We start from the raw sequence: 25,681 nt of genomic DNA, 5'->3' as shown, positions 1-25,681 counted from the left end.
CTCTATTCCCGCCTTGCAAATAGCTTCATCTGTACCATTTTTCTAGATTCCACCTATATGGATTAGTATATGATATTTGTTTTTCTGTTTCTAACTTACTTCACTCTGTATGACAGATTCTAGGTCCATGCACACCTCTAAAAGTGACCCAATTCCTTTCCTTTTTATGGTTGAGTAATATTCCATCATCTGGCTGCTCTCTGGCACCCATCTGCATCGAGCTCTCCGATCGCTCTCTTGCTGTCACTTCTGGCTGAATTCACTTCCCCCCATTTCTGTGCATTAACAGTTTTCTCTAATGATCTCTCTCATCTGAAAAGAGATTGTCTTCTTCCTTTTTGACATTCTCCTCCATTTATTACAAGATGTTGAGTATAGGTCCCCGTGCTATTTAGAGTAGGTCCCTGCTGGTTATCTATTTTATATAAAGCAGCGTATCTGTTAATCCCAAACTCCTAATTTATCCCTCCACCGCAAAAACATGTGTATTATTCTCAAATTTCCTTTTCTGGGGTCAAGTTATCGAGCATGCCTAATGAAAATTTGGTTTCGAGAAAGTCATACAGCAAAAACCGCTGAAAAATTAAGGAAAGGAAAGCACAAACAGCTAACTGGGTTGTGTGAAGTCAGTCAACGTCCTTAAAGTTGCTTTTTTCTCTTCTGTGTGAAAGAGAATGGATAAACGCAAACTAATCTTCAGAAATTCTCCAGATGCGAATGCGGGGTTGTTCTCAGATGAGAGAGACCATTAGAGAAAACTGTTACCACACAGAAATGGGGGGAAGTGAGTTCAGCCAGAAGAAGTGATGGCAAGAGAGCGATCGGAGAGGCTGATGCAGATGGATGCTAGCAGAGGAGCTAGACGAAGACCAGGCTGATTGAAGGATCCAGGAAGCGAGGAGGAAATAGCCTCGGGTGCTAATTTGGGTTTAATCAGTGGGGAAATGACCTCTTCTCCCCGGGCCCAGAGAATGCAGTTAAAGGCTATGTGACTGACTAAATGCTGGGAAAACAATGATTAATAAATTAAAGGCTGCTTGAACTGCGTGGTGTTGGGATACAGTGGTTAATAAAACATGCTGTTCTTGCCCTCCTGTGGCCCACGGGGGAAGAGGACATTAATTAAAGAATTACACAAATGAATGTGAATCTTCAACCCTGATGGATCCGCCTACAGCAGAGGGACGTGGTACCACGGGGGCAGGTGATAACCAGGCTGGCCCAGGGAACGGGTCCAGAGAGGGAGAAGAATCAACCGGGGTGGACAGAGCCTCCCAGCGGGAGAACACAACGGGCCAGGGACCAGGGGGGCACGGTGACTTGGAATGTGGCATAAACATGGCTGCGAAGTTGAGTTGAACCAACCAGAGATGGATTCTCTGTGTCCTGCTTGACTTTCCTTCCCTTAAAAATTACCAAGGGTAGGTGGGTTCAGGAGTGGGTTGCAGAGTGAAGTCAGTCAGCAAAACAAATATATATTAACACATATATATGGAATCTACAAGGAAATGGTAACCCACTCCAGGATTCTTGCCTGGAGAACCCCATGGACAGAGGAACCTGGCAGACTATAGTCCATGGGATTGCAAGAGTCGGACACGACTTAGCGACTAAACCACCACCACCATAGAATCTAGAAAGGTGGCACAGATGAACCTATTTGCAGGGCAGCAATGGAGACCCTTCCCTGGTGGCTCAGACGATAAAGAATCTGCCTGCAGTGCAGGGGACCCAGGCTCAATCCCTGGGTTGGGAAGATCCCCTTGAGAAGGGAATGGCAACCCACACCAGTATTCTTGCCTGGAGAATTCCATGGACAGAGGATCCTGGCGGGCTACAGTCCCTGAGGTCACAAAGAGTCAGGCATGACTGAGAGACTAACGCTTTCAATGGAGATGCACACATAGAGAGAACAGACTTACGGACACAGGGGGTGGCGGCGGGTAGGGAGAAAGTGGGACAAATGAGAGGGCAGCTTGGAAACATGGAAAATAGACAACCAGTGGGAATTTGCTCTGTGACTCAGGGAACTCAAATCGGGGCTCTGTGACAACCTAGAGGGGTGGGATGGGATGGGAGGTGGGAGGGAGGCTCACGAGGGAGGGGACATGTGTATACCTGACTGATCTGTGTTGATCTATGGCAGAAGCCAGTACAATATTATAATGATCCTTCAATTAAAAATAAATTAGTGAAAAGAAAAAAAACAGGAGTGAGTTAGTGAACGCTGACCTCCACCCCAGCTGGGGTTGGTGCCCGGCCCTCCTGCTGCAGAAGCCCATGAGCTTTCCTAGCCAGTCCCCAGAAGGGGAGCACCGTTTATTTTTATATTGTGTGTATTTTGTCTGGTCTACTGATTCCTTGTTTCACTGAGAATCACACTTATATCCGTGTGTGTGCTGTGCTGAGTCGCTCAGTCGTGTCCGACTCTTTGTGACCCCGTGGACCGTAGCCCACCAGGCTCCTCTGTCCATGGGATTCTCCAGGCGAGAATACTGGAGTGGGCTGCCATGCCCTCCGCCAGGGGATCTTCCCCACCCAGGGATCAAACCCAGGTCTCCTGCATTGTAGGCAGACTCTTTACCGTCTGAGCCACCGGGGAAGCCCCCACTTAACATCAGTAGTTCTAGTTTATGTGCCAGATAATTTTTTAAAAGAGCTTTTTTGAAAAGCTTTTTGATCTTTGGAGGTCTATAGATTTATTTCCATATGAACTGGTTATTTTGTGTAAAGTACGGTCTTAATATAGAAAAAAAAAATATCTTTACTCCCCAAGGGTCAATAGACATTGGCTGGGAGCACGGTAGTCTGAATTATTAGAAGGAAGGACTCTGAGGAAAGGGGAAGCAACTATAGAACCCCACTGTTTCAAAAGTGAAAAACGGTGGATGTTTCAGAGCCTCTTGTAGAGTGCTTGTCCCAATAAGCTGATACCAGGTCCCCAGCCCTGTGTCTTAAAGGTACAGGATTGCGGCTTTGCTTGAGGCGCCCTGGAGGACCCTGGTTCATTCCATCTCTCATAGCACTGCTTCCAGCATCCCCAGCCCTTAATCTCTCCGCCCACCATTTATAGATCTCCCCTCCTACCCAAATAGAAGTAGAGGAGCGAATGTTTAAGACGGCTCGAGAAGCCTCTGTGGATACTCCCTGGTCATCGAGGAATATCCCGGGTGTGTTCCCATCTCAAAAAAATACCCCAGAATTCATCCTGCAATCTTTTGTTCTCACAGGCTGAGCATTTTTAGGCCTGCGGAGGGGAGTTTATTTTGGTATCTAGGACTCCTTCTCCCTCTTGATGGAAAGGCAAGATGTGTAAAATAAGACATATATGTGGGAGGGTGGATAGAGCATTTGCCTTTGAAATTGGGTTATTTACAGTGAGCCAGCACCGGCTGTAGGCCAGTTGTCTGGGACAGCCGGCCTCGCAGGCGTCTGTAGTTACAGTATTAACTGAGGACAGGAAGGACTTCCCGCTGGCTCCTCGGGCGCACTCGGAGCCTGAACCGCAGCTCCCAGGCGTGTGTAGGCAGGGCAGGATACGTGTCCGTCAGATTCCAGCTGGGTGCCCAGGCCCTTGTGCCCGCATTCCTGTCCAGTGAATTCCTAAAACCCGACTCAGTGGACGTGAGTTTGAGTAAACTCCGGGAGTTGGTGATGGACAGGGAGGCCTGGCGTGCTGCAGTCCATGGGGTTGCAAAGAGTCGGACATGACTGAGCAACTGAACTGAAGGTTGTACCACGAGACCTCAGCATGTGCTCAGGCCCCTTTGAGGCTGTTTCCAGACTTCTTGTAGGTTTCTGGTCTTTTGCCCCATCGTGACCCCTGGGTGGTGTGACAAGTTAGAGAAGATGAATATTCAGCAATCTGAAGGACGAGGTTTGACCAGTCCGATGAAACTTGTTTTTGAGCATAGAAGAGCATTTCTAGTCAAGCTAATATATTGTTATAGTGTATATAACTGTCGGCCAATTCCCAGGTGGCTCAGTGGCAGAGAACCCACCTGCCAATGCAGGAGACGTGGGTTCAATCCCTGGGTCGAGACGATCCCCTGGAGAAGGAAACGGCAGCCCACTCCGGTGTTCTCACCTGGAGAATTCTAGGGACAGAGGAGCCTGGCGAGCTACAGTCCTTGGGGTCGCAGAGGGTCGGACTTGACTGAGTACACACCAACAACGAATGTCTGTTGCCCCTTGGGATCCCAGTCTGACCCAGGCACCTCCTGTCTCTGACTGTTCCGTCTCCCGTCCCTTTGCAGGCCGGCCTGCTGCCTTTTAGAAGTTGTTGTTCCCTTTGCTGTACTCTGTAGTTCTCTGGGTCCACTGTCTTGTCCCGGCCACCTTTCCCTACCGTCTGAGCTGCAGACTATGTACGGTGACAATATCACATCAACATCTACCATTCAGGCTTCTCTCCTTTGCTGCAGGGCGTTTGGCTTGCTGCCCACCCACCATCTGGCCGGGTAGATTCATCTGAATGTTCTATAAGCATCAAACTCAACATGTTAAAACCTTGAGCCCGTATCATTTGCTGTAGTCTCGTCGTCCATTAATATCACAGCGGTTCATTTCCCCAAGAAATCACCGCGGTGTCCTTGATCTGCTTTCTCTCGTGTGTAGCATCTGGTTGGCGTGCAGATGCTCTGCATTATAACCGTATAAAAACGCCTCAGTCCATCTACCTCCCATCCATGCTGACCATTTCCTCCAGTTAAAACCAGCAGAACAAATGTTTACTGGGTTCCACTCGGAACTTCTGTTACAAAGGCTTGTTAAAATGTGCTGCCTGTGCTTTAGGAAAGACTCTCCCGGACCGACTGATGATTTCCAAACAGCGGGATTGGTGTTAGTATGGAGTGACTAAGATGTGAGGAGGGCGCAGAGGAGGGGTGTGCGAAGGTCAGAGAGGAGCTCCTGCAGGTGGGACGTCTGTGCTGGGTTTTAAAGGGGATGAAACTGGTACAGGAGGAGAGCATCCCTGGAGTGGTGAGTGGGATGGACAGTGAGAGCTCTTCTGCCAGCTGTGAGGATGCTCAAGCTCGTTCTGCATCTGCCACCTGTTCAGACTTCCCGAGGGATGTTGTCCGATTGAAATCCAGCCCAGAGGGGGCTTCCTCCTGCTGGCGGTGGGAGGGTGGGGAACGCCTCTTCCACACACACTTGACCTAGATCACTTTCGTGGTGTCGTGGCAAACACAGAGGGGAAGCGAGAGGTGTGAAGCTGGTTGGGGGTCGACCGCAGTAATCCAGGCCGGAGCGCATCGGCGCCTGTGCCGTCTGGGGTCCCGGTGTAGCGTCTGTCGCAGACCTGAATACCGTGGCTCGTGTGGACCAGAAGCGGCCTTGGGTCATCATGGTTTCTCCCAGCTGCGGGGCAGACTAGAGGTAAATGGCTTGACAGCCCTGTGCCCGGCAGAGACTGTGTTACTGGGCAAGCAGGAAGGATGGGTTAGAGGGAGTGGAGTCGGGCTCCCACTGTAATGAGGCCGGTTAAGGAAGTCTGCTGGGGTGGGATCAGTGTCTCCCAGCTCAGCGGTGATCGGCACGGGCGAGAGGGGATGATTGCCAAGGGCCCCCATGTCTGGCTCCAGAGAGACAGGAAGTCCAGGGAGGGAGCGAAGCTGAGAGGAAAGAGGGGGCCATTCTGGTGGGAAGTGTTGACTTTGAGCTTCCTGTGGCTACTCTAGGGGGGCTTCCCCAGTGGCTCAGTGGTAAAGAATCCACCTGCCAGTGCAGGAGACCTGGGCTTAGTCCCTGGGTCGGGAACATCCTCTGGAGGAGGAAGTGGCAACCCACTCCAGTGTTCTTGCCTGGAGAAGCCCATGGACAGAGGAGCCTGGCGGATTACAGTCCATGGGGTCACAAAGAGTCGGACATGACTTAACGACTAAATGAAACAAACAGAGCTCCTGCGGGGGCAGATGGCTGTCTCTTAAATTCATTATACTACTGACCCTGAGCTCAGGTCTGGCCAGAGAGATGGACAGACAGACAAGAGGGTGTTCTGTCCTGGCACCCCGACCCCCCGGCTCCAGCCACACCCAACTCCTCACTATCCCGTCCACCTCCCAAGGCAGCAGTTCACTCTCTCTCTAAGGTTTTCCCCCTCTTTGCTCCCTGCCAAACCCCTATGCATCCTCTAACATCCAACTCAAAACCCACCTCCTCCATGAAGGCTTCAGATGGGCACACCCCTAAGTCAAGGTCAGCACCTCTCTGACCTCTCCGAGCTCCTACATCGAGTCCTCCATGGGTCCCAAGGCTCAGCTCCGAGGTGGATGAGCGGAAGAAGTGGGGCTGAACTGGATGAGGCCCTCCCTGTGAGGGTCACCCGCTCCCTTGGGCCCCCCTCGCTGCAGTGCTCCCGACTCACTCACACCTGTGTGCTTACCTGCTTGCCTCCCTCCTTGGGCTGCCCGATCCTGCTGGGCAGGCCTGGCTCTGATTCATCTTTTCATTGCTGGGTCCTGCCTGGGGCTCAGTCCAGATCTGTAAAGCAGTTAATAAAAGGGCGCGTGAGACATGCTGACTTTCCTATTAGGACAGCTTGGTGACGGAAAGATGACTGAGGTGCTTAGAGTTTTTGTTTTCTTTCTTTTTTTTTAGTTGAAGTATACATGGTTGTTTATTTTTGGCTGTCTGGGCCTTGGTTGCTGTGCCCTGGCTTTCTCTAGCTGCGGCCATCGGGGGCTTCTCATCTCGGGGGCCTCTCTGGCTGTGGACCATGGGCTCTAGGGCACTTGGACTTCAGTAGCTGTGGTACATGAGCTTAGTCGCCCCATGGCATGTGGGATCTTTCCGGACGAGGGATCAAACCTGTGACCCCTGCCTTGACAGGCGGATTCTTAACCACTGGACCACCAGGGAAAGTCCTGAAGTATAAATTTTATACAAGTTACAGGCGTGCAATATAGTGATTCAGAATTTTTAAAGGTTCAGTCCAGTCAGTTCAGTCGCTCAGTCGTGTCCGACTCTTTGCGACCCCACGAATCGCAGCACGCCAGGCCTCCTTGTCCATCACCAACTCCCGGAGTTCACTCAGACTCACGTCCATCGAGTCGGTGATGCCATCCAGCCATCTCATCCTCTGTCGTCCCCTTCTCCTCCTGCCCCCAATCCCTCCCAGCGTCAGTCTTTTCCAATGAGTCAACTCTTCGCATGAGGAGGCCAAAGTACTGGAGTTTCAGCTTTAGCATCATTTCTTCCAAAGAAATCCCAGGGCTGATCTCCTTCAGAATGGACTGGTTGGATCTCCTTGCAGTCCAAGGGACTCTCAAGAGTCTTCTCCAACACCACAGTTCAAAAGCATCAATTCTTTGGCGCTCGGCCTTCTTCACAGTCCAACTCTCACATCCATACATGACCGCATCTGTTTATAGTTATTAGAAAATGCTGGTTTTGTTCCTGTGTTGTACAGCACAACCTTATAGCTTATTTTACACATAGTAGTTGATACTTCCTAAACCTCTACTCCTGTCTTGCCCCTCCCCGCTTCCCTGACCCCGGTGGTGACCCCTGGTTTGTTCTCTGCATCTGTTGAGCCTTCTTCCTTTTTGTTACATTCGCTAGTTTGTTGTACTTGAATCGGCCTCTTGGGGAGAAGTGGGATTGAGAACATGACCTTGGAATGTGTGTGGGGTCCTTGTCTAGGGGTGGGGAGAGCATCAGGGCTAGAGGAACAGTGGACGCGAAGGCACAGAAGTGGGGATGTTTACTCGTGTCAGGAGGGGGCCCTCGGGCCGGCCGGCCTGACGGGAACAGAGGAGGGCGGCCAGCTTCACATCGGTTCGGTGGGTGGGGGGACGCAGGCCTGAGCATCCAAGGAGGAGAGGAGGCGGGGGCAGCTTCCCGCGGAAGGATGCAATTAGAGTGTCACTTTCCAGAGACAAGAGACAACTGAGAAGCTGTTTAAATCATTCCAGAAAGAGGGGGCAGGGATCTGGGCTGGGCCCTTGGAGGGTAAACAGAGGAAGGAGGGAGCCCCAGAGACAATTGTAAGAACAGACAGTCCTGGCGACGTCTCGCTTTGGAGGCTGAAGAGGCGGAGAAGACTGGTTTGAGTTTTCTGTGTCATTTCAGTAGCGAACAGGGTTCTTTTGGGAGGGAGCGGTGACCTGTAAGCCAGGAAGAGGGCAGGCTCCTATCAGGACCCGCCAAGGAAGGCAGATGTCTGGGGAGTCTGTGGGGCTGGGGGGCGTGTGGGCAGCGGCCAGCCTGCATCTCTGTTCTTTTCTTGAGTTCTGTTTTACCACCTTGATGGGCTGTGACTTTGTCATCCATCGTGTTACCGTGGCCCCTTCATGTTCAAATGAACAGGTAGAAATTTCAGTGACAATTTTAACACATTTATTTGTTTATTTTTGGTTGCGCTGGCTCTTCGTTGCTGTGCATGGGCTTTCTCTACCGGGGGCCCCTGTCTGGTTGCCGCGACTTCTCTTGCTGCGGACACAGGCTCTGGAGTGTGTGGGCTTGGTAGCTGTGGTGCACGAGCTTAGTTGCTCCATGGAATCGGGGTCCTCCCAGACCAAGCGGATTCTTAACCACAGGACAACAGGAAAGTCCCCAGTGGCCATTTGCATGATAGTTGGGGTGGGAGGGGCTGAGGCTGGGGTGATGTCCTGGCTCTTTAGCCATCGCCTCTGAAGCCCTTCTCTTCCCCGCCTGGCAAAGCGGCAGCTTCAGATTCTGTCCCTGCAAAGTGTGCGTCAGGGGGCTCAGCTAAGTGTCTTAGTTTTCTGTAACACAGCACCACACACCAGGTGGCTTCACGGCTCATAGTTCTGGAGGCAAAATGTCCAAAATAAAAGTGTTGGTGAGGCTGGTTCCCTGGTGGCTCACAGAGGGAATCTATCCAGGCCTCTCTCTCTGCACCCCGTGGCTGCTGGTGGTCTTGGCTTTTCTTACTGTGTAGACGCCTCATCCCGGTCTCTGCCTCCATCTTCAAATCGTCTCCCACTTGGTATTTCTCTGTGTCTGTTTCCCCTTCTCTGCACTTATAAGGACTTGCCTTTGGATGAAAATGAAAGTCGCTCAGTCGTGTCTGACTCTTTGCAACCCCATGGACTATACAGTCCATGGAATTCTCCAGGCCAGAATACTGGAGTGGGTAGCCTTTCCATTCTCCAGGGGATCATCCCAACCCTGGGATCGAACCCAGGTCTCCCACACTGCAGGGAATTCTTTACCAGCTGAGCTACCAGGGAAGCCCTTTAGATGTAAGGTCCATCCCAATCCAGGACGCTGTCATCTGAGATCCCAACCTTAATTACATCTGTCAAGAGCCCATTTCCAAATAAGGCCGTGTTCACAAGCAGAGGGGCCAGGATTTGGACGTATATTTTTTTGGAGGGGGTGAAACACACCCCGGCCCAATACACTGCAGCGGTGTGTCTTAAGAAATAGAATATTTGGGTTTTTTTCCCCCCAGCGGTGATGATGGAAAGTCTGGGTATCTTCTCAGGACCAAACGCACTGAACACGTGTCCTCTAAAGACCAGCGTCCTGGATCTGCTCCTTTCCAAGAGTGCTGGTCGTATCACCTCCACTCCCTCCCTGCCCCCAACTTAAGGGTGGATTAAAAATGAGATAACAGAAACCGGTGGAAACTTCAGAGCATTTCCAGAGACGTGGGGTGAGAGGGTGGAGTTTAATCTCCCCTCGAAAGTTTCTGGGGAAGGGTGTTCTCTGCAATGGATTTCCTGGGCCTGGGGAGTGGGGATGGACCAGACTTCGGGAGCCTGGTCCTCGGTCTGGGGAGGGGGTGTGGAGCAGAGGAGGGCTCAGGAAGCGGCAGGACACTGGAAATACTCGTGGAGCTTCGGAACTTTGTTAGGGATGATGCTTATTTTGGTGATGGAGTTACATGTGAATCACAGGAAAGAAGATGCCAAACCCATTTGGTGATGAGAGCTCAGGCTAAGATGATGAGTGCGGCCTAGAAAGAGAGAAGTGAATTTAGGAGCCACTTTAAAGAAGAAACTGGATGCTGACCTAATACATAGCAGAGAGCAAAGAACAGTTTGCTGTTCTTTGGGCCTAGAGATGAGCATACTGAATGAAGTCACTCAGAGAAAAGTAATCACTTGTCTGTGAAATCTAAAAAGGAAAGAACAGTTTGCGTCTGCATGGAAGGATGAACTTGTGAAGTCCGAGAACGTTTCTGTGCCCCGTGACCCCTCGTACCGTGCAGGGCCTATAGGCTGCATGTAATAAAACCCCACAAATTGAAGACTACCCCTTTCATCCTAATTCATGTTCCAGGATCTTTGGAAAACTTTAAGCCAGCCCCCTAAATGCCTTCTAAAGACCGTCTTGCCAACTGGAGGAAAAAAATAGATGGACACTAAGTGGACGTCTGTGTGTGTGTGTGCAAGCATGATACAAACCTGAGTAACTCATTGGCCCCTCCCAGCCCCCAGAAACTGAGCGCTTCTGCAGTTCCTTCTGCAGTTCCGCAAGGTCAGGGCAAGTGGTGAAGAGCTCTTTCATGGACAGTGCAGCTGGGTAACAGGAAGTCAAGGTAAAAGACTCTGCTTTCCAAGAGAAAGATCAGAAAAATCCTGAAGCATGTGAATTTGATGCACAAAAGAATGGGCACATACCTGGAAAAGATGAAAGCTCTAATTTGAAAAGATACACACACCCCCGTGTTCATGCAGCGCTGTTTAATAATAGCCAAGGTATGAAAGCTTGTCCATCAACAGATGAGTGAATGAAGAAGATGCGTTATATATATGCAATGGAATATTTCTCAACTATAAAAAGAATGAAATAGTGTCATTTGCAGCAACGTGAATGGGCCTAGAGATGATCATACTAAATGAAGTCAGTCAGAGAAAAGTAATCACTTGTACGTGAAATCTAAAAAAAATAAGACAAATGAACTTACGTACGAAGCAGAAACAGACTCACAGACTCAGAGAAGAAACTTATGATTACCAACGGGAAAAGAGGGAGAGGATAATTTAAGAATTTAGGAATTAGAAGATGCACACTACTATGTAGAAAATGGATAACATTTACTGTATAGCACAGGGAACTATATTCGATATCTTGTAAAAACCTATAATGGAAAAGAATCTGGAAAGGAACATATCTGTATCTACTTATATTAATATAACTGGATCACTTTGTGGTGCATCAGAAACTATCAAGATATTGTAAATCGCCTATACTTCAGCTAAAGAAAAGATTGCCTTAGTCCAGAATACTGCTTATCCTTAGTCTCTGACCAAGCCTAAGCAATTTGGTTATCTGCTTCCCAACGCTTCATTAGATGAGGAAGAAATTTTAAGTGAAATGTGAAAGAGAAAGGTCTGTCTCTGTGGAGGCCTCCTGACAGCCAGGAGATAAGAAAGCAAAAGTCCTAACGACAAGGACTGGGACGTAGGATTGAGGACGGCGTGCCGCTCACACAGACGCCACCTCGGTCAGCAGACCAGCCGGGTGGCTCTAACGAGGACCTGGCATCCCCTCCCACGTTTAGATGCCCGAGGCCATCGCGTCTCACGTCCTCACATGGTAATGAGTGTTTCCAAGCCGATTCTGAGTCAGCGGTGCAGACGTGAAATTCAATTAAATGAAGGGTGCAGCAAGATGAGTTGTTTTGTGAGAGTAAGGAAAGTGAAGTCGCTCAGTCTTGTCCAACTCTTTGTGACCCCATGGACTGTAGCCTACAAGGCTCCTCCCTCCATGGGATTCCCTAGGCCAGAGTACTGGAGTGGGTTGCCATCTCCTTCTGCAGGGGATCTTCCCGACCCAGGGATCGAACGTGGGTCTCCCGCAGTCCAGGCAGACGCTTTAACCTCTGAGCCACCAGGGAAGAGTAGCTTCTATCAAAATGAAGGAAAATAGCCGTGCTTAAGGGTGGACCCTCAGCTGCAGGAAAAAACCCTGTTAGTTAGATTGTTCGAGGTGACTTCACGACCCTGGACCCCCACAAGCTTGGCACCTGTAGGATGGAGTGTGTGTGTGTGTGTGTGTTTAGTCACTCAGTTGTATCCGAGTCTGCAACCCCATGGACTGTAGCCCACCAGGCTCCTCTGTCCCTGGGATTCTCCAGGCAAGAATACTGCAGTGGGTTGCTGTTTCTTCCTCCAGGGAATCTTCCCTACTCAGGGCTCTAATCCATGTCTCCTGTGACTCCTGCATTGCAGGTGGATTCTTTACCGCTGAGCCCCCAGGGAAGCCTATAGGATGGGGTGGATGACGTCTTCTTTGAAATCAACAGCCTGTTTCTAGGTTTTGCCTAATGCCTGCCCTGCACGATCCCAGGACGGTTTGCATCTGGGAAATGTCAGGTGCCCTGACATTGGCTGGAGGGAGAAAGAATGGAGGCGGTGTCTGTAGGTCCACCCAGGGTCCAAGCACCTGTCTGGGATGGGCTCCAAGTGGACATCCTGGGGCGGGGGGTGTGCCTGACTACACTCTGCCTTCTGGTGCTTGCACACGCATGCCCCAGCCTCGCTGTCTGTAATCACGTCTCCCCTATCTGCATCTCCCCGCTCTTCCTGGAGGAGCCTGATCCACGGAGACGTAACACGTGGTAGCTATGTGGGATCTGCCTGAAAAAGAAGCTTTCATGGATAACTCAGAGCCACGGGGGACCTGGGAGGCCTGGTGGAGGAGTTCTGTGAATCCCCACGGTCATTCAGAAGTCAGTGCAGATAGAGCGCTGGCAGGCAACAAACTCTCCTCGGCAGCTGAAGAGCAGGACTGAAAAACTCATCCCTGGGGACTTCCCTGGCGGTCCAGTGGTTCAGAATCCGCCTCGCAATGCAGGGGACATAGGTTCCATCCCTGGTCTGGGAGCTAAGATCCCCCTGCCATGGAGCAGCTAAGTCCGTGTGCCTCAACAACCAAGCCCACTCGCTCCGGAGCCCCCCAGCTGCCCCGCTCCAGAGAAGGACAATAGCCTGCCTCTTCAAGGCAGACCAGAGAGCATATCTTGAGGTTTAAAGCCTGGCCTTGGGCTCAGGGCAGGGTGGCTCCTGAGTGATGAGGCTTGAGGATCACTCACTGAAATTGGCTGGTTCCTTGCAGCCTGGCTTCCCACAGCTGTCCCCAGGTGAATTACTCGCCATGATGGGTACAGTGCCGCCATGATGGTCTTATAAGATGCAGTCCCTTGGGGCAGACTGTTTCCTGGAGACTTCTGTTAGGGTGTAGACTCCCCCTGGGTTAGCTCTGAGAGGTCTTTCAACCTCTATCTGTGCCCTGGACTCGGTTCCCCAAGGCTTTCCTCCGGCAGTGCTAACATCAGTCTGTCATGCTTCTTGCAAACGCAGCTTCCCTGCCCCTTGCTTCACTGAATCCATAGTGGGTGTTTTCGAGGCGGGCCATGGATGACTCAGGTGCAGCTCATCCAAGGACCAGCCGGGAGGTCCAGCTACCTGGAAACTGGCCTCCAGGGGACTAGGGTCTTAGCCGTCCTCCAGGCTTAGAATCACAGAAGTGGTTACAGAGGTAGGAGTGAAAATGCTACTTGGGATGCGCTCCCCAGGGAAGGGTCTCGGAGATGGAAAGGGGGATGTGGAAAGCAAGTGGAGCAAAGGAAAGGACTGGGGGTGATGGGAAAAGTGGATACTCACGTTAGCCAGAGCTTTATCTTCCTTCCTGCTGCATGGCCAGGCTCCATTCCTCCCTGGAAGTTGAGACAGGGCATGAATTAGAAGATGGCCCACCCATCGTGAAACAGAACAGAGGGGCGAGGTCTCAAGGCCTGAGCCTCGTGGAGAGGAAAAGAGGGCAGGAAAGGAAGAAGGTGGCCTTTTCTGAGCTCTAGGTCCTCTCTGGCTAATGAGATGTTTCCGGGGTCCAGCCCCAGCTGATCCAGGGTATTCGAAGGAGAGACGGCATAGGCGAGGGTCAGGAAACAACTGCTTAATTACACGTTAATTAAGGATACAAAGAGTAATAGAATGAGGATAGCTCAGTAGGAAAATTCAGTGGAGAAAAGAGGCCGAGTAGCTTGGTTTATGCGGGAGACCAATAAAACTTCAAGACAAGAAGTTTGCACCACTTACGTAGGCCGCAGGCGTCCTTCCGTTCTCCCGAAGGAGAGGAGACACTGAGGCCTCCCCGGTCGGATCTTAGAAGCCCAGGCATAATTAGCAAGCATGGCGGGTTCCGCGCTCCAGATGGAGACTCAGCCAGAAGTTGAAAGAGAGAGCGACATGGGGAGACCAAGTTTTGGTGAACAAGGCCCGCACTTTATTTTCCAAAGTAGTTTTTATACCTTAAGTTATGCATAGAGGATAATGGGGGAGGGGGTGGAGTCATGCAAGGACAGCAGTTCCTGGTTCTAATCTAAGCCAGGCTTTCAAACTTATCATATGCAAAAGTTCAGGTGATTGACATCATCTTCTGGCCCGGCCTGTTAACATTTTAAGAAACTTATTTTTCTCTAAAGGTGATTATTCCAAAGTCAGGCACCAGCCTCCAAAAAGCATTGGACAAAGCTGCATTTTACATTTCTATACACCCATTATATCAATCAATACACTGCCAAGGACACAGTAGGTAAGGAGTATGGAGACTTAGCAGCAAACATTGGCCCAACAAGTGAAAAACCCTTCACCAATACAATTTCTAATCAATCTTTTAACTACTCAAAGGAATCTGTGTTTAGGCAGTTTAGAACATCTCCTGCCTCTCACAGTTGGGAGGCTCTGAACAATCACATGTGGCCAGAAAAACCCATTCAGGCAGGCTAGAGGATTTCCAAAGGAGTTTGTAGGTTGAAACACTGTCACACCCAGGAATTATTAACTGGAGCTGTAAGCTAACTCTTTTTTTCAGAGAGAGGTAGTGGGGGACAGCCCCCCGTAAAGTCAGAGGTGTAGGTGAAAGCACAAAGCAGAAAGTAGGCAGACTCTGGTTTTGGGGGTAGATGCTCGAGAATTTCCAGGGGGACTCCTGAGGCTCGATCCCGCCTTTGCGTATGCCGAGCCTCCTTCCTCATGACCTTTGTCATGGGTGGAGTGCCTCACGCTGGCTCCCGGCAGTGATAGAATTCCAGTTGAGCTATTCCAGATCCTGAAAGATGATGCTGTGGAAAGTGCTGCACTCAATATGCAATATGGACTCAATATGCAATATGCCGGCTCCCGGCAAGATGTCCCCCGACCTCAGCTTACAAAGAAGAATAAAGCAAGCTAGCTTAAATGGTGAATGTGTACAGTAGATTCAGACAGATGGGAGGTGTTCAAACCAGAGGCCGTTTCCTGTTCAAAGAAACTTTTTGATTTTTTTGATAAAGGGGCACGAAAGTGGCCCATTTGTCTGCTGTTGATTGTGTTGCTGTCTGATTGGGTCCGTGGGGCCAACTGACACCCCCAATTAATGCGAGATTGGGAGCCCCTTCGAGTCACGGTCAGGCGAGTTTGTTTTCCTTTATTTGGTGAACAGGGGTCTTAGCAGGATCTTAGCAGGCAGACGCAGGTTATTCCAGGGAGATGTCGCCTTGGCCAGTTTAATTATCTGCTGCTCTGTTTTGCTTTTGCAAAACAAGGAGCTCTAACGGGAGCCCTGCTCTTTAGTTGCCTGGAAACTAGTGCTTTTAGTACCCAAAGTCATCACCAAGCCCTTCTGGAGGAGGCCAGGAGAGCCACAAGCTCCCCCAAGCCATCCATTTCTCGGGAGCCAGGCATGAATCAGCGAAGCAAGAAGAGGAAGGTGTTGTGCCCCACAGCTGCAGACAGCTCGAGCCCCTGCATTTCCATGGACCAAGTCACCGGGCAGCCTGAGGGTGCAGAGAACCCACAGAAACCAAGAAAGGAGCCGCGACATCGTGTAACCCAAGAGACACAGGCGCCCAGGGCGGTTCATTGGAAGCCAGAGCAGCTTTGACTTCAGAGCCACCCCCGCTGGTCCTTCTGGCCTGGTTCCTGTGGACCCTCGCTCTCTGGCTTTCTAGGTCCACAGCCAGGCTGATAGGAAGTGCCCATGCCTGCCACTGCAGGCCCCGTCCGTAGGCCAGACTGCTTCTGCCAGTTCAGAAGCCTCAGGGAAGTTTGGCTTTGTGGCTTCTTCCGGCTACCCCCCACCCCTCCACCTTCCTTGAAGAAGGGTCTGCCTAATTCTTGGTTAAGCCCCAAGTTTCTCCCAGGTGGACAGGTCAGTGATGGTCAAAGTGTTCAGCTCGTCTTCTAGCAGTTGTGGAGGGCAGCCTCGTGCCGGGTCTGGTTCATATCACAGCCCAGGCACTGTGACATCCCCCAGGCGAGTGGTTGGGGGACCCGCTCTCCCCCGGTCTGTAGAAGACACACCCCGAAGTGCAGACCAGCAGAGGCCGAAGGTGGGCCTCCCCGCCCCGTGCCCCAGGACAGTTTGTGCTGAAGCCAAGATTCTCCAGCCAGCCCTCCCGGACCCAAGAAGATCTGCGTTTCTCTGCTTTCCTTCCCCCTCTGTTCTTTAGCTCACTCCTTCCCTGCCACGAGCCCAGCCCTGTGCTGTGGGCAGTCCGTGCTCGGGAGTCTGTGACCTGTCCCCACTCCCCTCCTCCTTCTTTCTCTCCTGACCCTGCCGTCCCCCCCGCCCCGCAGCTGAGTCCTGTCACCCGGGGACTGGGCTCCCTTCCTCGCCTCCTCCCTTCACCTGGACGACAGACAGCATTTTCTCGAGCAGGGTCTGTCATTCTGCGTGTGGATTTGAACCCCACCGTCTGGCTTCCAGGGTCATGGAGATCCAGGAGACGGTCAACGCAGGGCTGTGGTCACTGAGTCGCACCCTCAAGGCACTTTGAATCACTTTTACGGGTCACTGCTTCCGCTTTCCCTTCAGCCAATTGTTTTGACTTGCCTGGTTCAGTCTGTATTTGGTGTAGCTCAGGAAGCCTCCTGTGTGCGCCCACGCATGTCTCAACCAAGATGGGTTCTACCGGAAAGGCCTGTGGGTAGCCTGGCATTAGTTAGCGCCACTCCCCAAGTAGCTTCGAGACCTGGTGGGGTCTCTTTTTATATCGGAGTAATCTATATAAAAAATAGACGGAAAAAAATAAAGGACATGTATGTCATTGTGCTAAACCTGGGCGTACTGACGGGTGGGCAGGAAAGCTGGAAGGTCTTGAACTTGGATGAGTCGATAAGGGAACGGAGAACTCAGGTGTGATGAGCGAGGGGACACGTATGGCCTGATGGACGGGAACCCCAAAGACTGCCCTTCTGGGGGTACCAGGATGGCAGCAGTTCGGGTGGGAGTGAAAATGAAGTGCAAGTATTAATCACTCAGTCGTGTCTGACGCTTTGCAACTCCGTGGACTGTATTCTGCCAGGCTCCTCTGTCCATGGGATTCTCCAGGCAAGAACACTGGAGTGGGTTGCCATTTCCTCTTCCAGAGGCTCTTCCTGACCCAGGGATCAAACCCGGGTGTCCTGCATTGCAGGCAGATTCTCTGCCATCTGAGCCGCTGGGACTGAGGAGTGATCACAGCCCCGCCCGTGCTGTCTGCAGTCAGCCCTCCTCCACCCTCCCAAGGAGGGGTCTTCAATGAAGACTCTAGCAGCACTTTCCCTGAGCAGCATTGCTGGAAAGGGCTCAGGAGAGGAGGGCGAGCCCCAGGAGACAGCTTTTCATCTCAGACATGGCAGCTGGCCAGGTGAATGATGGCCTGGGAGAATACTGTCGGGACACTCGTATTTCGATGAGCAAAGGGGTGGGGAACAAGGAAGAACACGGTGGGCCAGGATGGAAGGGCGCTCCGCTCCCTGGAGGAGAGGCGCGCTGGGTGGTAGAGAGGCGCCCGCCTTCCGGAGGCCTGGGGTGAGGGCCACGCTCGCTCTCTGTGCTGCTGCTCTTTTTTTTAAATCTCTCCAGGCTTTTGACACCATCGTCCCTTTTTTTTTTCTGATGACCGTTTATTGCACTTTAAAAATTAACACGATGTGAGATGTTAACAATTTCCTGGATTGTTTGACATCTAAAAACCACTCTTTCTGTAAATCACATATTGATTTTTTTCTTCTTTCTCAATTCTGTACTGCATTTAGCTTTATCCATGGCTCATGGGCACGTTACAGCGCCGTCTTGTTTTATTAGGAATCTGAGCCCCGTGCTTTATTATCCATTGTCCTGTCTTCTCACTGATGGCTCCTGGCGTGAAACCAGAGGCGGCTGCAGGAAACTTTAAAGAGAATCCATCAGACCGTGAGGCTCAGCTTGGAGGCTCTGTCGTCCAGGGCAAGGCTGGTTCCCGGGGAGAGGAGACAGCCTATGGCAAGGGGAGCCTGCAGGGCCAGGCGTCTCCCATTCCCCACTTCTTCCTCCGGGTTCCCTCCTGCAGTGGGTGACACACCAGTGAGCCTCCACACACACCTGTGCTTCCGGCTCTGCGTTGTTCCCTGAAGGATAGGGCTATTATCAGGATTTTTTTTTTTTTAATGAGAAGAACATGAAAGGTATATAGCAGTACCTGGCATGTGGTAAATGCTAAATGATGTTGACTATTATTTTTGTAATCATTACTCATAATCAGATTATACATTTATCACAGTCCCTTGAGTGAAAGTGTTAGTCATTCAGTCATGTCCAACTCTTTGCAACCCCATAGACTGTGGCCCGCCAGGCTCCTCGGTTCATGGAATTCTCCAGGCAAGAATACTGGAGTGGGTTGCCATTTCCTTCTCCAGAGGACCTTCCCGACTCGGGGATCAAACCTGGGTCTGCTGCACTGCAGGCGGATTCTGTACCATCTGAGCCACCAGGGAAGCCCAGGCTGACTTTTATTTTTGTCGCCATTAATTATAACCAGCTTATACATTTATCACAGTCGCTTGCAGTTTACCCACGTGCAGAATGACGATGAGAAAGCCAGCCTGACCTGGAAGTGCAGGATACGCATGTGTTTACCATCCGCAGGAGCTTAAGACACCCTAATTAAGATGGAGACCATGGGCTTCCCAGGTGGCTCAGTGGTGAAGAGTCCATCTACCAGTGCAGGAGACTTAGGAGATGCAGGTTCGATCCCTGGGTTAGGAAGATCGCAGCCCACTCTAGTGTTCCTGCCTGGGGCATCCCACGGACAGAGCCTGGCGGGCTACAGTCCTTAGGGCCACAAAGAGTCAGAAGCCACTGAGCATGCACACACACGCACACACCGAATGCGTTTCCCAGCGGAGCCTGAGGCCAAGAGCCAGCACGACACCTTCCACCCACCGCCGCCGCCGTCTTGTCAGTGGCCAGATCTGAGAATTCACCTTTGGCTTTCTTTTTCCTCTATTTTCCCCCTTTTTTGGCTGCTCTGGGCCTTCACTGGGACGTGCTGGCCCTCTAGTTCCAGAGCTTGGACTTAGCTGCCCTGCGGCTTGTGGGATCTTAGTATTCCCACCAGGGGTTGAGCCCAAGTCCTGTGCATTGGAAGGTGAATTCTTAACCACTGGGCCACCTGGGAAACCTTGCTCTTGTGGAGTGAGTGTTACATTACCCTCCCTGGTCTCTCGTGCAGGTGCTAGGGTAGTTCATGGAAGGACACGCCAAGTCATCTCCGGCCCCTCGGTACCACCGTCACGCCTAAGTTTGCACCCCACCTTCCACCGCAAGACCCGGTGGCCTCTGTTGCCAAGAGGAGCTCCCAGGGGCTCTGATTCCCGTCCACCCTCTAGCTGCCAACCACGGATCTGGGCTCCAGAGGCTGATGAAAACCTTCTCATTATCTCGCTACCAGCGCTGAGCCAAGCTCTGAGTCACCCTGTCCTTTGCAGGATGAGAGAGGGAGAGACAAAATCTGTTTTTGAGGGGAACCTTAGAACACAAAGATGAAGGCAAAGATGAAACTGACAAATATTTCATTACCAGCTTGAAAAACAGCCAGCTTGCGATTGACCTGCTTTTAAAAGTTGGTGGGTGCGGGGGTGGCTTGCTGGTGATTTCATTGGAAAGGGAGGCAACACTGGCCGGCCCAGCTCCCCAAGAGCTGCACGTCAGTGGAGGGGGGGGCACTCCCGTCAGACTGACGTGATTCCCCCATCCCTGGGTGGATGACCTTTGTGGAGGGTCTGCAGAACCCCGTGACGGACCGCTGTCTCCCACCCCCGCTGTCATTCACTTTTCCTCTTCTTTCCAGGCTACAAGCAGCAGACATTTGATACAGCTGTCGCTAAATGCAGGGTCCGACCCAAACTCCTGATCTGGGAACAAGAGTCGGGTGACTTGCAGCCCCGTCCCTCGGTCCAGCCCCAGTGGTCCCGGCTCTGTCTTCTTGCTGATGTCGATTATGCTCATCTTGTTCATGAGACAGACCCTGGGGCTCCCTTAGGGGAAAGCAAGTCATCACTGGGGAATCCCAAGGGCTGGAACTACAAGAGGAAGTCTGCCACCCTTGTTAATGACCCAGGGCCCAGGACCAGTGCACAGTCCCCTGGGTGGGGGCGGGGGGTCCACTTCAGTTATTGTTACAGATGAACAAAGGGAGATTTGGGGTAGGATGGGGGTGGTGGTTAGGACATCATTCTAGACTGTAGAAATGCCCTTTGCCCTCAGCAAAGCAGAAGAGTTTTACCCTCATTTCCATCACTTCTTTGCCACTCTGGAGGGCCAGGGCTCACAAACCAAGGGGGATAGCATGGCACACTGCTCCCCCGACACCCTCCCCTTGCTGTGACCCTACTTTCATCTCCCACCTCCCCAGAAGATCAGCCATCGTGACATCCCCTCACTCGGCCACATGGGGCATCCTTGGACAGATACATGACAAGGCTCAGAGACAGGCTCGAGGACAGAGGGGAAGGGGTCATGGGGAAGAGTCCAGTGGTTGGCCCCCACTGGACTCTTAACTTCAGAGCATATGGTGAAGCTGTTGGATCTGAAAGAAATGAATAAACCATCATCAAGGGAGATCGGAGAGGACGAGGCAAACAGGCAGTGGAAGCAGCTGACGGATAACCACGTCTGCCAGCTTGTTGCAGGCAGGGGGCCCGAGCGCGGGCTCTGGTCTAACGCTCAGAAATGAACTGTCCGAGGAGACACATGTGCTAACAAAGCGAGGGACTTTATTGGGAGGGGCTCCCAGGGGGAGAGCAGCAGGCGAGGGAACCAGGAGGACGGCTCTACCTCGCGGCTAGCAGCCTCAGGTTTGACGGTGCTGGGGTTAGATTCCGGGTTGTCTCTGGCCAATCATGCTGACTCAGGGTCGTTCCTGGTAGCTTGAGCGTTGCTCAGTAGTTAGATTCTAGCCAGAAGGGTTCTGGGAGGTTGGATGCATGGACTGGGATCCCCTCTCTCCCTTTGCCTTTTCCCCAGTTCTTCTGGTTGGTGGTAACTCATTAGTTCCGCGGTCCTGACCAGGACCTCCTGCTGTGAGAGAACTCATACAGGTGGTTTACTGTGATGCTTGGAAAGGGCGGGTGGTTTCGGTCAGTGGTTGCCCTAACAAGGTAACCTGAGCTCCTGGGAGGCAGGCTTTGAGAACAGAACTGGGTGTGACCAGGGGAGCTGGGTGCTACCCCCTAACTTCCTGATCTAGGAAGTTCCACAAAGCCTCAATTCAGAAATCACTTCTTCCATGCAGCCCTCCCTGAGTCTTCCAAATCTGGAAGGCTGGCCATTCCTTCTTAGAGGGCAGCTTCCTTGGCTAGAACGTTCGTGTTTCAGTGCGCCTGCGGTTCTAAGCAGATGCCTGGGAGGGATGGAATAAGCAGTCGGTAAGTCCTGTGAGTTGAATAAGACACACAGAACAGTGAATTTCCTTTTATTAAAATACAGTGATGTGATGGGGAGGCGGGTTTGAGACTAGCTTGTTCTGTGCTGTGCTTAGTTGCTCAGCTGTATCCGACTCTTTGTGACCCTATGGACTGCAGCCCCCCAGTTTTCCTCTGTCCATGGGATTTTCCAGGCAAAAATACTGGAGTGGGTTGGCATGCCCTCCTTCAAGGGGTCTTCCCAACCCAGGGATTGAACCCACTTCTCCTGCATTGGCAGGTGGGTACTTTACCACTAGCGCTGCCTGGGAAGCCCCAGCTTCAGTTCAGTTCAGTCGCTCAGTTGTGTCCGACTCTTTGCGACCCCATGAATCGCAGCACGCCAGGCCTTCCTGTCCATCACCAACTCCTGGAGTTCACTCAGACTCATGTCCATTGAGTCAGTGATGCCATCCAGCCATCTCATCCTCTGTCGTCCCCTTCTCCTGCCCCCAATCCCTCCCAGCATCAGAGTCTTTTCCAATGAGTCAATTCTTTGCATGAGGTGGCCAAAGTACTGGAGTTTCAGCTTTAGCATCAGTCCTTCCGAAGAACACCCAGGACTGATCTCCTTTAGAATGGACTGGTTGGATCTCCTTGCAGTCCAAGGGACTCTCAAGAGTCTTTTCCAGCACCACAGTTCAAAAGCATCAATTCTTCAGCGCTCAGCTTTCTTCACAGTCCAACTCTCACATCTATACATGACCACTGGAAAAACCATAGCCTTGACTAGATGGACCTTTGTTGGCAAAGTAATGTCTCTGCTTTTGAATATACTATCTAGGTTGGTCATAACTTTCCTTCCAAGGAGTAAGCATCTTTTAATTTCATGGCTGCAATCACCATCTGCAGTGATTTTGGAGCCCCCCCCAAAATGAAGTCTGATACTCTTTCCACTGTTTCCCCATCTATTTCCCATGAAGTGATGGGCCCAGATGCCATGATCTTAGTTTTCTGAATGTTGAGCTTTAAGCCAACTTTTTCACTCTCCTCTTTCACTTTCATCAAGAGGCTTTTTAGTTCCTCTTCACTTTCTGCCATAAGGGTTAGAAAGCTCTTAATTATCTTGAATTCTCTGAGGCAGTATTCCCAAGGAAAAAATCCTACAAAACACAGGTTCTGCAAGATGTTAACAGGTGTTATCTAATAAAAGGGTTCTGGTGTCAACTCCATTTGGAAAACAAAGTTGTACAGGTTTCTTCACTTCGGGGAATTCTTCAGGCCTTAAAGGTTCATGTGAAATCTGAATATTCAAGGTTTCCAGAACTCATTAGGTTGGACCATATGAGATTGCTGTTTTATAGTCCCAGAAAAAATAAAAAGCAACAGTTAAATAGCAGTGATTTCAGATGGTTCAACACAGTATTTGACTATGGGACCCATTTCCGTGGTTACTGGAGCTCCGTGGGGCTCCATTTGGAAAATACTGATGTGTAGGACCTTGGTTTTCCTTTTGGAGGAGGGGAGAAGGATGGGGCTGGAAAAGGAAATGGCAACCCACTCCAGTATTCTTGCCTGGAGACGCCGACGGACAAAGGAGCCTGGCGGGCTGCAGCGCGTGGGGTCACAAAGAGCTAGACACGACTGAAGTGATTTAGCACGCAGACACGTACACGTGCACGCAAGAAGATGGGGAGGCGGCTGGAGGGTTCACAGATGAGAATCTAAGTCACACGGAAAGCCTTTCCATGGTTACAGCCTCTCCCTGGAGATCCTGGTATGACTGTGTCCACCTCCACTGCACAGCAGCCATCTGCGAACCACAGTCCAGGGTGAGAACACTCTAGAAAAACCAAACATTTATCTGCTGGAGCAGGCCATAGGCCTATGTCCTCAATCCCAAACAAGCAACAGTCCAGATGGGCCCTGAAAGCCAGGGCAGCCACAGCAAGCAGGAGTGAGCAGACGCCACGGAGCCTGGAGCTCCCTTGGCCTGCTGGTTGTCTGTCTGGTGTTGAAGAAGAGAGCCGTGTTTGAGCAGGGGGGGAAGGAGCGGCTGCGGTGGGTCTACGGACACAAGGTCAGGGCAGCACACACGGCTCCTTTGGGGACCCCGACAGCAGCGTACCCACGGCCACCTGGTGCCTGTCGATGGCCAGGCTTTGCTAATCTGAGGTTAGCCATGTGGGTGTCTTTCCATGTGCCTGTTGGCCACCTGCATGTCTTCCTTGGAAAACATCTATTCAGGCCTTCTGCCCGTCTTTCAATCAGGTTGTTTGGTTTCAGGCAGTGACTGGGATGCCGTTGATGTAGTTGGGTACTGACCCGTTACTGGTCGTATCATTTGCAAATATCTCCTCCCGTTCAGTAGGTGGTCTTTTCCTTCTGTTGATGGTTTCTGTTGCTGTGCGGAAGTTTTCAAGTGTAATTGGTGAAGCGCTTTCAAATCTCAGTCTTCTTTTTAGAACGCTGACCGCACCCCCCCATTGGGATCACAACAACATCATATTCCTCACCTCCATCCCCTACTCTCCAGGGGTAGCCCACATCTGTCTTGCATCCCCCCCTACAAGAAACACAGGATTGCACATGTCAGGCAGGAGAGCAGGTTCTCCAGGAATGCAGGAGCTGGTGATGAAGCCGGTCAGGGGAGGATTTTCTGAGGGCCCGCTCATCTGTCTTGAGCATGTCTTGGATCAAATCTGACATTAATTAAAAGAAGGCCTCTGGGCTCAGAGCACCTTGCCGGCTGAGTTGAATATTTTATTAATATGTGGCATTTACACCGGACTTTAAATTTGCCAAGTGCTTCGCGGTGATTTACGGTATCATCTTTGCCGCTCCTCTGCGGGTGCTGGCATGCTCTGTCATCCGTCATCAATTTGCTCCAAGGCCATTCTCCATCCTCCTCTTGCTTGCTGCTCTTTTCACTCCTGCTTCTCTTGTTAGTTCTCAAGAGATGCTTCATCCTGGTGGGTTTAGTCCTAACCATCCTTCCAGCTTCCTTGCCCATCTGTTTTTTACCACAGTTAAAAGTAACAATTGGGAAAGAAAGGAAGGAAGGAAGGACAATAGTAGCTAATTAAGACCAGGGCACCAAATAATTGATGCTTTTGAATTGTGGTGTTGGAGAAGACTCTTGAGAGTCCCTTGGACTGCAAGGAGATCCAACCAGTCCATTCTGAAGGAGATCAGCCCTGGGATTTCTTTGGAAGGAATGATGCTAAAGCTGAAACTCCAGTACTTTGGTCACCTCATGCGAAAAGTTGACTCATTGGAAAAGACTCTGATGCTGGGAGGAATTGGGGGCAGGAGGAGAAGGGGACGACAGAGGATGAGATGGCTGGATGGCATCACTGACTCGATGAACGTGAGTCTGGGTAAACTCTGGGAGTTGGTGATGGACAGGGAGGCCTGGCGTGCTGCGATTCATGGGGTCGCAAAGAGTTGGACACGGCTGAACTGAACTGAAGAGCAGGGCGTGCTCATTCACTCAGTCATTTCCAACTCTTTGCAGCCCCATGGACTTTCGCCCTGCAGGCTTCTCTGTCCATGGAATTCTCCAGGCAAGAATCCTAGAGTGGGCTGCCACTTCTTACCCCAGGGGATCTTCTCGACCCAGGGATCAAACCCAAGTCTCTTGTGTCTCCTGCATTGGCAGGTGGGTTCTTTACCACTAGTACCGCCTGGGAAGCCCTAGAAAATTAACACCTAGAAGATGGAATGAATGCCAAAAAGGAGTCAGGAAGGAGATCAGTTGGCCTTGGGACCATCCTCTTCAAATGGGAAGAGTTTAAAGCCCTAGGCTTGCTCTTCCTTCTCATCACATAGCAACCTGATTATATAGAGAATACCGTGTTAGCACCCCGATATTGTAAATTCACTTTTTATCTGGATTGAATTTTTTGAATTGTCTTGAGAATAAATCATAAATGAAATATCATCTACAGAGCAATATCAAACGCTGTAATTTTGATAAAGGTGGAAATAAAGCAGAGGTGGGAAGCATATGTTCCACATTCCTCAACATTTATAAGGACACTCAACAGTAAGACTGATAAGGAAGAAACCAT

General features: G+C 51.1%; 1 protein-coding gene and 1 long non-coding RNA gene across 11 annotated transcripts in view; one reads left to right on the top strand and one right to left on the bottom strand.

Annotated features, from left to right (window-relative positions):
* Window positions 1-25,681, top strand: part of SLC39A11 (solute carrier family 39 member 11) — a 386,666-nt gene that overhangs the window by 299,539 nt on the left and 61,446 nt on the right. The window lies entirely within an intron of this gene.
* LOC123332497 lies at window positions 5,231-14,078 on the bottom strand. Of its 2 annotated transcripts, XR_006549269.2 has the most exons (4): window positions 14,022-14,071; window positions 13,587-13,639; window positions 6,389-6,486; window positions 5,231-5,364 (listed from the first exon to the last, which is right to left on the bottom strand). It is a non-coding gene; the product is annotated as an uncharacterized LOC123332497 (long non-coding RNA). The 2 variants fall into 2 exon arrangements; XR_006549268.2 differs by lacking the exons at window positions 5,231-5,364; window positions 6,389-6,486 and adding an exon at window positions 9,744-9,931 and having other exon boundaries at window positions 14,022-14,078.

Source organism: Bubalus bubalis, chromosome 3 (genome assembly GCF_019923935.1).
Source record: "Bubalus bubalis isolate 160015118507 breed Murrah chromosome 3, NDDB_SH_1, whole genome shotgun sequence".
Lineage (NCBI taxonomy): Eukaryota > Metazoa > Chordata > Mammalia > Artiodactyla > Bovidae > Bubalus > Bubalus bubalis.
The sequence above is the reverse complement of the archived record's forward strand: the minus strand, read 5'-3'. Positions and strand labels throughout refer to the sequence as shown.